Source organism: Henckelia pumila, chromosome 4, assembly GCF_033568475.1.
Source record: "Henckelia pumila isolate YLH828 chromosome 4, ASM3356847v2, whole genome shotgun sequence".
In the NCBI taxonomy this organism is placed as follows: domain Eukaryota; kingdom Viridiplantae; phylum Streptophyta; class Magnoliopsida; order Lamiales; family Gesneriaceae; genus Henckelia; species Henckelia pumila.
The window spans coordinates 91217925-91231061 of record NC_133123.1 but is presented as its reverse complement, the minus strand read 5'-3'; the positions used below and the strand labels follow the sequence as shown (position 1 = coordinate 91231061).

General features: G+C 37.0%; 1 long non-coding RNA gene across 2 annotated transcripts; it reads left to right on the top strand.

The window, feature by feature from the left end:
- Positions 1–9446: 9446 nt before the first annotated feature.
- Positions 9447–12826, top strand: LOC140867077 (uncharacterized). Of its 2 annotated transcripts, XR_012145038.1 has the most exons (7): positions 9447–9750; positions 9873–10035; positions 10152–10207; positions 10768–10809; positions 10898–11162; positions 11980–12095; positions 12633–12826. It is a non-coding gene; the product is annotated as an uncharacterized lncRNA (long non-coding RNA). The 2 variants fall into 2 exon arrangements; XR_012145037.1 differs by having other exon boundaries at positions 10898–12095.
- Positions 12827–13137: the final 311 nt, after the last annotated feature.

Below are 13137 nucleotides of genomic sequence, written 5' to 3'. Positions count from 1 at the left end.
CTGCCATGAGAACTCTGGTCGTCACGATTTGACATCTACAAAAATACCTCAAGATGAGACTAAATCCCAAGAAATCTTTTGCATGCTCTGATACCATAAATGTAGTGACCCTTACCCGGATCACCTACTAAACAGAACTTAGGCATGCAATTAACTTAATAAAATAGATATCAGAATAAAACTGCGGAAACCATAAACAATATATAATCCCAAGTAAAGGAATCTGTAATTTATCCAATAATATACAACCAAATCGAATAGCTGTATAAACCCAAACAACAGCAATAAAACCTAAGCAAAGCTCCAGCTGGCCAACCACTGACTAGCCCCTCCTGGATCCACCCTCCTCGTCCAATCGCAAACCTGCCCCATGGAATAGGGTTTCCAAAAAATACAGAGTACGAGACGTGAGCATAAAACGCTCAGTGCGAGAGTATGAGTATACATGCATGCAAAGTGAACTCCCTATAGACTCGAGGTCAAGGATCAGATAACAGAGACAGACCGGGCCCTGGTATGTAGCACGCTGTGCCGTCGCTTCAGGAGGTGGCTCCCATACCGAGATAAACGTGGATACGCCGGACCCAAATCGATGGAAGTCCATCCACTAACAGGATAGGGTACAACCCTACTAACAGACATCTCGAAAGAGATACAGCAAAATGCAAATGAATGCAGCATAATATCATGGCATATAAATCATGCAGTCACATAATACATGCATACTCAGTCAGGATATCTCGAACAGTACTTTCGTACCTCAATACAGTGCAAGCTCTACCAACTCTAGTTCCACGCCTATAGTCTGCTCTACACTTCGTCCGTCGTTAGCCCTTTGATGTCGATACCTCCAGAACTTGGGCACAACTCCGCTACGACTACCGAACGCCTCGCCGACCTCCGGACCAAGCCTAATAAGACTAGAACAGCTCCAGAAGGACTAGAATAGAAAGGAGAACTCGGAATTGGCAATTGAAAGTGAAGCCTCGGCCTTCTATTTATAGACAACGATCGGAACTTCCAATCCTTGATCGGAACGTCCGAACCTCGATCGGAACGTCCGATCCTGCCATCGGAGCTTCCGAAGATCCTGATCTGCCACGTGTCAAAATATCACTTGTTGACTCCGGATAGGGGTGATCGGAGCCTCCGGTCCTGATCGGAGCTTCCGATCCAACCACACGTCATGCCTGACGTAATAACATCGGTGCCTCCGATCACTCATCGGAGCTTCCGATCCTGTTCGGAGCTTCCGATCGTGCCTTCGGAGCTTCCGATCCGTCCAATACCCAATTCAATTAATTAGCATTAATCATTTAATTACTCAATTAGGGTACGGGCTACTACAACCACTTCCTAGCTCGTCCCTCTAGCATAAAGGAAAGAATCTCCATCCTATACTCATCTGTGCAATGGAACTCCTGGAAACACTAATCCATCCTCTCAAGCCAATCCTCCGCCTCTTTAGCTGTCTCACCTCCTGACAAAGGCTTTGGGCTAACCTCCTTGAATCTGTGCATGCTCACTCGCTTGCGCTTCTCAAGCTGTCCTTGACAATGTCTACGATCATTCAGATTGCCCCAACGACCGCCGCCTCCGCTATCGTGGCTCTCATCGTAATCTGCCATCTGTTACACAATAACAGATAATAACTAATCCGCTTTACGATATTCCCAGTGCAATGCGCTCTGATACCAAAAATATAGTGACCCAACCCGGATCCACTACGATAAAAGCGCATGCAATTAAAACTTAAAGCGTAAAGAGCGGATAATTAAAATACAACAAATCCAATCGGCAGAATACAACCGACGATAACAATCGTGTAAAAATATTATTATACAACCAAATCGAAGGTTCAGGGTAAACAAATCCCTACCCTCTACAACCTCGCACTCTCCCAAGCTCAATCCTGCTGAGAGCCGCTTGAACCGTCTAGCCTCAAACCTGCCCCACCACAAGGTACACAACAATACCCAAACACAGGGGCGTGAGCTAGAACGCTCAATACGAAGCAATGATATAAATACAAATATGCGCATACAATATGATTTAAAACTCAAGTGAAAACACTTGCTCATGGCGCCGGGAATATACAGTACCGGCTAGAGAGCGACTCCACGGGGTACTCGTATGTTCCATATCAGGGCTGAGCCAACCCCATCCTGACCTGAATCCAAAACAGGATACAAGTCCCATATGGAAACTATCATACCTGACTCGAGTCCAAAATGGGATCATTGTTCCCTATGGAGACTGTCAATGACTCACATCTCTCAGGATGCAGTCACACGTAAAATCGTGCATGTGCTAAGGCGGTAAAACATGCTAAAACATGATAAGACATATAGCACATACTCATGCAACATACATGCAAATATATCATGCCGGCTATCTCGGTCAGTATTTACGTACCTCTAACACTACTGGTCAAAACCTAGCTCCCCTGGCCTATACTTCAAGCCTATTGCTACTACAATGCAAATATCCATGCATCAATAATAAAGCTCTAAAAGCCTTAACTAAGCTAATGCATACTCCTAAATATTTTTAGGATACCAAAGCTATACCTGCGTTCGTCGTTAGCCCTTTGCTGTAGATAGTCTCAAAACTAGGCCATAGCTCCGCGATGACGCCTAGATCACTAAGACACTTCCGGATTTCCTGTAGGACACCTAGATCTCCCTAGATCTGAGTTAAAAGTCCTAGGAATTGAGAGAGAAGAGAGGAAATGAGCGAGTCACAAATGAATCTCGGCTCCTCTATTTATAGACGAAGTTCGGGCCGTCCGAACTAGGCTTCGGGCCCTCCGAACTGGTTCGGATCCTCCGATCATGACTTCGGATCTTCCGAACACGATCGGATCGTCCGATCCTAACTTCGGGTCCTCCGAAGTCCCATCAATGACGTCAGCCATGACGTAACCTTGCTGACGTAATTGATGACGTAAGCCCTAACCCTGTTCGGGTCCTTCGATTCCACCGACGGAGCCTCCGATCCTCTTCGGATCCTCTGAACTCCTCTTCGGATCGTCCAAACTCCTCGGGCCTCCGATCCTGACTCCGATCACGTTCGGGTCCTCCGAACACCAGTTCAGAGCGTCCGAACCTCCCGAGCCATGCCCACCATTTTCGAGTGTCCTGGATCTATTTTCAGACTCCGTTAAACCATTTTGAATTTCTTTAATCATGTTTTATTAAATTTAAACATGATGACTTGATTAATTACCTATTAATCATTACTTTTGGATACGGGTTACTACATATTCTTACACATGGTTTTGCATCCATTGAACTTGTTTTTATTTTTCAACAAAATGATGGTAGGACCAAAACCAAAGAGGAACTATGTTAATTCGAGTCATTTACAAGATGTGAAATCAGCTGGTATGTGGTAACTTATTTTTGTCCATTTACTTTTGTTATATTTATACACCTTTTAAAAGTTATTTTTCCATTGAATTGTTCATTGATGTAGTTATGGTTCATTGTATTTTGGATACAGGTTGTAAGCCAATCTATTTATTGTATATACTTGTCATGTTATAGTTTTTTTAAGCCAATATCAATTATATTTTTAGTTGAAAGTTAATGAAGAAGACTTCTATTAGTTGCATTTGGATAAATGATAGATTGTCAATTTCTCATTTGGTATGATATTCATTAGTTTGAATTATATTTTAATCTGTTTAATTCTGTGAATCTTTTATTTATTATATTTAACAAATATATGAATTTTTATTGTAGGTGACAAAAATATTGAATTTTGTTTAAGATGCGATGGTTGAAGATGCACTACAAGTTTGCAGATGTTTTTTTTTATAAGACTTAGTTTTTCATTTGTTCTTAAGCTAAATACTTAAGATACATTTGTTGGTGTATGTATATTTTTTGAGGTGACAAATTTGTCATTAGTATTGTACATTATTGATTGCAAGATGAATGTCAATAATTGATTAGCCCTTTGATTTTTATTTTTAAAATTTTTATTTGTATTTAAGTTAATTTCTTATATGTGAATATTATAGATTGAAAATCTTGAAATAGATGACATTATAATATACGACAATTTTTTATGTCACAATAAAAAATAAATAACTATTGATGACAACTTTTAATGTCCATATAGGTAAGTATAAATGACATTCATAAGTGTGACCACAAATTACATAATGAGACATTTTAAATTGACTTTAAAAGCTATCATTAGTGACATTTTTTATTGTCACTATAAATAAAATATAAGACTCTTGTAGTTGTCCTTATAAATAATTTTAAAGGACACATAAATTTGTCATTATTACTATAATAACAAGGCATATTTAAGTGTCCTTAAAATACAGTTTTCCTGACATTTCATATTGTCGTTATATTACTATTTTGTGACACCTATGGAGTTGGCATTAATATCTTATAGTGACATTACAAAATGTCAGCAAACCTAAGACGACATTAGATTAGAGAACATTTGTTGGAGGTGCCACTAAAACTTTAATGTCACTAAATATTGAATATAATGACAAATATGAATCTCACTATAGCCATTTTTTCTACTAGTGGAAAATCATCATTTTCATAAACTAATTATTTTAAGTCAACTTTTAATCTTGGGACACATTCACAAATTAAAAGTTACTTTTTCCATTTATTCTCCAATTTAGAAGTTAAACTTCTAATTTATTTTAATTATAAACTCCTTTATAAGTTGTTCAATACATTGAACTAATTTTAATCTCATCGAGATCTAAAAATCTAGTACTTGTGTGACCCTCAATGGTTCATTGATACAACTAGAAGTGGGTTCACATCTCAATGTGATTCGGGATTAACACGTCCCTTATATGAGCATACCCTATATAGCTCCATTCTTATTGATCAACTCCTTGATAATAAGAACGTCAGAAAACTCAAGTCTGATAGTACCCAACCAGTCATGTGAAACATCTAGCAGCATCGCTTACATGACTCTCTAGGAATCAAATTATAGTGCCTGCAAGAAACAATCAATTATGGTTAGCGTACAGTACAGTCCCTTCAACTCATATATCCCGACCGATTTGACAACCATCGGTTTATCGAGAGTTGTCATTGAATTGATAACTATGTGTCATGTCGTAGTTGCATCGAAGGTGTAATTAAAGAAACCCCTTTCTTAATTACCACCTACTCCGATCAGAGATTTCAATCTACTTGTACATGAGAACACATAGGATATCCATACCCGTAGGTAAGCAGTGAATCCCCGACAACAATGCATCGACTCCTATATGTTTCATCACAACACCCAACATTTTAACCTGATGACCCCAGATGAGTCGGTAAACAAGTCAGAGTGAAGCACAAGCATATAGAGTCTTCATGTTGTCCCGGATCATAAGGACTAATGATGTACAACCATAAACTGGGACTTCTCCACTCGACAAGTGAGAACCACTTGGAAAGTCCTTTAGGGAGGGTTGTTCAGTGCACTCTACAAGGAGCACCTATTTGCATGCTTGGACATCTCCATGTTCCCTACCAATAAAACATGGTACTCACATCGCAAATACTAGTCTCAAACTCGAGCGGCCTTTATCCTTCTTTATGGCGGCTGAATCGACTAGGAACAGTTTAGAATATACAGTATTCCAATTATGAGTTTCATGATAGTCATCACATGACCATCTCATATTTTTTCTACTATTTGTATAATCAAGGGCTTTATCTATGCAGCTAGCATGTGTATAAAGATAAAGATGTGCCAAATTAAATAATGTCAAATATTAATAAAATAAAGATTGTCATACAAGATTTCTCTCAAGGACCATCGACCAGCACATTGGCTCGACGGGCACCTACTCTAACAATCTCCCACTTGCACTAGAGCAAACTACCCATATTCTTCAAACCCATTGATTCACAATGCTTTTCGAACAATGGTCCTGGTAATGGCTTAGTTAGTGGATCAGCAACATTATCTGCGGAGGCGACTTTGTCTAATGAGACCTCTCCTCTTTCCACAATCTCCCAAATGATGGGGTATTTTCTCAGTACATGTTGGATTTCTGATGAGACCTTTGTTCTTTTGCCTGAGCAACGGCACCAGTGTTGTCGTAGTACACCGAGACTGGATCAACTCCATTTGAAATAACGCCCAACTCTTGGATGAAATTCCTAATCCAAAAAGCTTCCTTTGCAGCATCAGATGCAGCAATATATTCTGCCTCAGTGCTGTTGTGCTTGGAACTCTTCCAACAAATAGCAGCACCATTGAGCATGAATACAAAACCGGAAGTTGACTTCGAATCATCAACATCTCTTTGGAAGCTAGAGTCGGTATAGCTTTCAAATTTTAGTTCTCCACCCCCATAAACCAAGAACATATTCTTAGTCCTTCTCAAATACTTGAGAATGTCTTTCACAGCTTTCGAGTGTGGAAGACCTGGGTTCGATTGATATCTACTTGTAACACTTAGTGCAAAGGGCACGTCAGGACGTGTAGATATCATCGCATACATGATACTACCAATTGCAGATGCATATGGAATGTGTGTCATTGCCTCTATCTCTGCATCATTCTTGGGAGACTTGGACTTGGGTAGAGACACACCATGACACAATATTGGTAGATGTCCTCTCTTAGACTTATCCATCGAGAACCTCTTCACGATGATATCAATGTATGTGGACTGGGTGAGACGAAGCAATCTTTTTGATATATCCCGATAGATTTGTATTCCCAATACAAAAGATGTTTCACCCAAGTCCTTCATCGAGAACTTACTTGATAACCATACTTTAGTTGATTGCAACATTCCTACATCATTCCCAATGAGTAGAATGTCATCAACATAAAGTACCAGGAATGTCACAGCACTCCCTCTGACCTTCTTATACACACAAGGTTCCTCAGGATTCTTAGTAAACCCAAACGCTTTGATTGTACCATCAAATCTAAGGTTCCAGCTCCTAGATGCCTGTTTGAGACCATAAATAGATCTCTGAAGTTTGCATACTGTATGCTCACTTCCGATAGATGTGAACCCTTCAGGTTGAGACATGTAAATTTTTTCCTTAATATCCCCATTAATAAAAGTTGTCTTTACATCCATCTGCCATATTTCATAGTCATACCATGCGGCAATGACTAGCATTATCCGAATAGAATTGAACATTGCGACTGGAGAAAAAGTTTCTTCAAAGTCAACTCCTTTCCTTTGAGTATAACCTTTTGCTACCAATCGCGCCTTGAAGGTCACCACCTTCCCATCCGTCCCAAGTTTCCTCTTGTAAATCCATTTACACCCTATAGGAACATTTCCTTCAGGTGGATCCACAAGATTCCACACTTGGTTCGAATACATTGAATTCATCTCAGATTCCATAGATTCATGCCACTTGGATGAATCGGCATAAGATAACGCTTCTTTGAAGGTCCTTGGATCACATCCATGGTTATCCTATTCTTGGCCCTCTTCAAGAAGCAGACCATACCTCATAGGTGGTCTCGAGATCCTCTCGGATCTTCTAGGAGCTTGTATCTCCTCTCTTGGCTGTTCGGGTATGGGTTCTACAACCGTGGGTGTTTCTCGAACTTCTTCTAGTTCTATCATCTCCCATTTTCTATCCAATAAAAATTCCTTCTCCAAGAAGGTTGCATTCTTAGAAATAAACACCTTTGTTTCTTTTGGATGATAGAAATAATATCCAACCGAATTCCTTGGATATCCCACAAAGTAGCATAAAATGGATCGAGCATCCAATTTATTTCCCACTGTCTGCTTCACATAAGCAGGGCACCCCCATATTCTAAGATAAGAATGCTTTGGAGGTTTTCCCATCCATATCTCATATGGTGTCTTATCAACTGCCTTTGAATGGACATTGTTCAACAACAGTGCCGCTGTTTCAAGCGCATATCCCCTAAAGGACGGCGGCAACTCTGTGAACCCCATCATAGACCGAACCATGTCCATCAAAGTTTGGTTACGACGTTCTGAAACACCATTCAACTGAGGTGTACCAAGAGGAGTCCACTGCGAGAGAATCTCATTCTCCCTAAGATACTCTTGGAATTCAGCACTCAAGTAATAACCACCTCGATCCGATCGAAGTGCCTTGATGCTTCATCCCAATTGTTTCTCCACTTCATTTCTGAATTCTTTGAACTTTTCAAAAGCTTCAGATTTGTATTTTATCAAATACACATATCCATACCTAGAGAAGTCATCGGTAAAAGTGATGAAGTGGGAATGTCCATGCTTAGTGGTGATGCTAAATGGACCACATACATATGTATGGATCAAATCTAACAGTCCATTGGCCCGCTCCACATGGCCCTTAAAGGGAATTTTGGTTATCTTTCCTATTAGACAGAGTTCACAAGTAGTAAGAGAATTAATATCAGACATATTAAATGTTGGTGATCGGTTAACTCATGCCCGGAAACACAGCGGAAATTTTAAAATTTATAACAAAAGAGATCCGAGCATTTGTGTAGCATTCATAATCAAACAACCATAGGGTATTTAGAAGTTTTACCTATCAATCTCAAAGATTTATTTATGGCTCCAACCAAGTTGATAAACAACTTGGCTCTTGAAGTGGTAGACACTATCTACAAGCTTCCAAGAGCACACCTTGCTCAAAATGGATTCAACACTTCAAGCCTTCGAATTAGGTCCACGACTAGAGGATCTAGATCCGCTCTAAATATGCACTAGAATATTTAGAGTATTTTGCATTGAGATTTTCCTTTTCTTCTTCCTCAAAAATTGAAAGAAAAACTTGGAGAAAAAATTGAAGAAGTGTTCGGCCACTTCCCTTCAAGATTGGAATGCATATGTGTGTATATTATTCATAATAATATAATCATAGTGAAGGATTAAATGATGCAATTAAAACCATGCATGAAAAAGCTAATGACTTGCATGGAAAATTGCATCCATCCTTTCAACCCTTCAAATACCTCACACATATATATAACATGAATATATATATATATATATATATACATGTTTTTGAACTTATTTAATTAAACAATAAACTTAATTCCAATTAAGTTTAAATAATTAATTAAATCTAACTTGAACTCTTTCAAGTCCACTAGTATATAATTATTCAACACTATATTAATTTGAGCTCTACTAAACTCAATAGTGTTTAATTAATTTAACACTTTAATTAATTTAATTATTTGTACATTACAAAGTCTACTAGTGTTAAATTAATTCAACTCTTGAATTAATGACATTTGTTCAACAATGTCATTATATATATACATATAATGACATTGATTAAAATTTAAAATAATAATAAAATAAAAATCTAATTAGATACGTTATTATGACATTTTTAGTGAATGTCACCGAATTTTTTTTTGTTTCCCTCCACAACTCTCTCCCTCCCAAATATTCATTCTCATGCTAATAGTCATTCTCACGCTAACTTTTCCTCCACTCAAAAAAATTCCACTGCCTCCAATTTTTTCCCATCTTTCCCTCTCGAAAATTCATTTTCAGCCCTAATTTTTTTCCTCCAAAATCTTTGCACATTTTGTTTAAGGACCTGCAACAACGGTCTCGCTTCACACAAAGAAAGCAAGGAACAGAGTAATCATGGCTGATTATCCCATTGGAGGTTGGCACTCCTCTTTTTGCTCTCTCACACGCCATAAACCCTTCCTACTCCCTTTCTCCCATATCTCTGTCCGAGATACAAAAGGTGTTTCTTCTTCTTTAATCCGCCCAGACCTCCGTTCGGGATCCACAAGGTGAGGAATGATGACTATTGTTTGGTTTATTCCTTCTTTTTTTTTTACCAGAAATGATATTTAAAAAACAAGCCCCTCGCTCCAGCCCACTAAATTCACGAGTGTACCTGTTTTTCGTTTAGATGGTGACGGTGTTAGGTTTGGGGATTAGGGTTTAAGCATGTAAACCTTTTTTTGCTGCTCAATTGCGTCAAAATTTCCAGCAAGGCTTCTTCTTTCTAGCTTTCTGTTTCAGATCTAATGGCTCCGAACAATACCGGTCTATCTGCTATTGAGAGAGCGCATGTATATCTCTTTAATCCTTGTCTCTCTTACTCGCAAAAATTAAAACAGGTTTTTATGTGGTGGGTTCTTCATATCTTTTGGATTTTCACTTTCTTTTTGCGTATTGGTTTGTTTAGATAACCGGGATGATGGGAAAAGAGATGCATTACGAGGTGGAAATGTTTAACAAGAGGTAACTTTGCCTTTTCTGTTTGTGAAAATTTCCCCAGAAACTAATCATTGGTGAATGACATTATGTATTGTGGTGTCTGGATCAAATTCTTGTTTTTCTATTAGTAGATTTTATGTATGTATACACTTTTTGCTTGACTGATACATAACTTCTTCTCTACATTGCATTGTACGCATTACGTCCAGTCTGCTGTCTAAATCTTAATTTTTAGTTATCTGCTTGATGTTTTTTGTATTGAGGCTTACAAATGTTTCAACAAATGCGTTGAGAACAAGTGTGTCCCTCAAAATTCCCAATCGTTTTGTTCCTATTGAAATTATGTTAAAGCTGTTGAGTTGCATAGGTCTTGAAACTTGATCACATTACACCGAGTAAGCGCCTTTCCAGTCCTTTACCGAGCCTTTCGCGCGCGAGCTTTCCTTCTTGTTGTTTTTGCATTGCGCTCGTATGTGGAAGCCTGCAAAGGTTCTGCTTTCTTGGAATTGTCTATGTTTTTATCTATTTCAAATACACCACTTCAGTTATTGCTAATAATTTACTTAGGCCTTTTTAATTTTCAGATTTGGACGAGATCCGACCAATTCTTCCACAATTATTTGATGGTATAAAATTTATAATCCCCTGTCTACATTGATTTTCATGAAGTTGCTGCTTTTAACAGTTGTTAATAAATTCCATCCAATTTCCCAGAGTTCTTTAAACTTATGATTGAGGTGGAGAACAAAGATCTCGTGTTTACTCTAGAGACAATAGTGGACAGGTTTGGAGAAGAGATGTCTCCTTATGCTCTTGGATTTTGCCAAAATCTAGTGAGACAACTACACATCCTCTGATTTTGAAAAAAATGATGACTATTCATGAATTGTGTTAGTATTTGAATTTGTATGTCCAATCAAAATGAATTTTGATTATAGTTGTTGCTGATGGAGTTTCGAGGATTGATTCTATAGCCCAGGTACTTCTAACTTTCAGCTTTGCTCAGGTTTTGATTTCCTTCAGTGTGTTACTTAAATACATGAAGAAATCCATTTTTCCAAAAATATTTGTGTAGTTTCCATGTCTTCGGAATAAACTAGAGTAACTCTTGAAGATCCCCTCTAGTTAAGATCATAACTTAGTAAAATAAAACTTAAATATTTCAGACATAATATAAAATATATTTAAACCTTTCATTACCAAGTCCTCGGATTCCTCACTGACTACCACATTTAATTTACTAAGTCGTGGGGATATATATTATAACATCACATATAAGTTTTCTGCGAATGCATGATGATTACTGTAAGTTATTTAATTGAGTATCTACTGGATTGATATGTTTCTCCATTCTTTTATGAGAGGAAATGCATCATATATGCTTGTTTTTAATTCAAGTCCAGCTCGTAACTCATAAAAGGTTATTAGTGGTGTGTCCTTTGCCATCAACCATGAATTTATGTCTGTCATGTATTTATGACTTGTTTTTTAGTATAATTTTTTAGATTAAGAGCTTTACACGTGGTATTGGAATTTGGACCCCTACTTATATATAGTCTATTTGAAAATATGTTAGTGATAAAAATTGAAAAACTTCAACATTTTATGTTATGCAATGCCAAATTATTTTAAAATAAATGAAATTAAAACATAAAAAGTAATCTTGGTTAATCTCACTTTCAACAAACGAAGACCTGAATTAGAGCACTGTTTATAATTTTCATACACAACACAAAGTTTTGGGCTCACATATAAATTTATTTTTTTTCTTTGTTCTATTCACAAATCAACTCTAGGTGGCATCAAGGGCTATAGTACTGAAGCAGCAAGTGGCCAAGAAGCAAGTGTCAACAGGCTATACACAGGTTTACCATTGGACTGGTAGAAGATTTCCCGTTGTTCAGTAATCCTGGTATTGAATATACCTTTCAGTTTCCTACCCAAAAAAAAAAAAAGAAAGAAAGAAAGTTTTCCTATTTAAGTGCTTTTTTTTTAAGGTTCCTCTCTTTTGAGTCTTTGACATGTGTCTCTGTGGAATTAATTGAATGTATCTTGCTACTTACAAATAATTAACTCATTTTCTATGTTAAAGAAATTATGCCCTTTATTGATCTGTGCCAAAAGAATAAGTAAATCTGGAGATTAAGTTTGTAGGAGTTTTGGTTTAAGTTAGATGATTGAATATGATGCTGTTTGAGATCTTCAAGATTCTAAAATGTCTTGGGTCATAACATTAGCTTACATAATATGTTTTTGGAGTTTTTGACTTGGTGTCCTACGTGGTTACATAATTTAAATAGGAACAGTAGTACTAAAACACTTAGGCTCCGTTTGGTAAGGGTGATAGTATAAGTAAAAGATATGGGAGTTGGTGAATTATATTTTAATCTGTTTATTTTGTGAATCTTTTATTTATTATATTTAACAAATATATGAATTTTTATTGTAGGTGACAATAATATTGAATTTTGTTTAAGATGCGATGGTTGAAGATGCACTACAAGTTTGCAGATGTTTTTTTTATGAGACTTAGTTTTTCATTTGTTCTTAATCTAAATACTTAAGATATATTTTTGGTGTATGTATATTTTTTGAGGAGACAAATTTGTCATTAGTATTGTACATTATTGATTGCAAGATGAATGTCAACAATTGATTAGCCCTTTGATTTTTATTTTAAAAATTTTTATTTGTATTTAAGTTAATTTCTTATATGTGAATATTATAGATTGAAAATCTTGAAATGGATGACATTATAATATACGAAATTTTTTTATGTCACAATAGAACATAAATAACTATTGATGACAACTTTTATTGTCCATATAGGTAAGTATAAATAACATTCATAAGTGTGACCACAAATTACATAATGAGACATTTTAAATTGACTTTAAAAGCTATCATTAGTGACATTCATAAGCTATCATTCCGAAGATCCTGATCTGCCACGT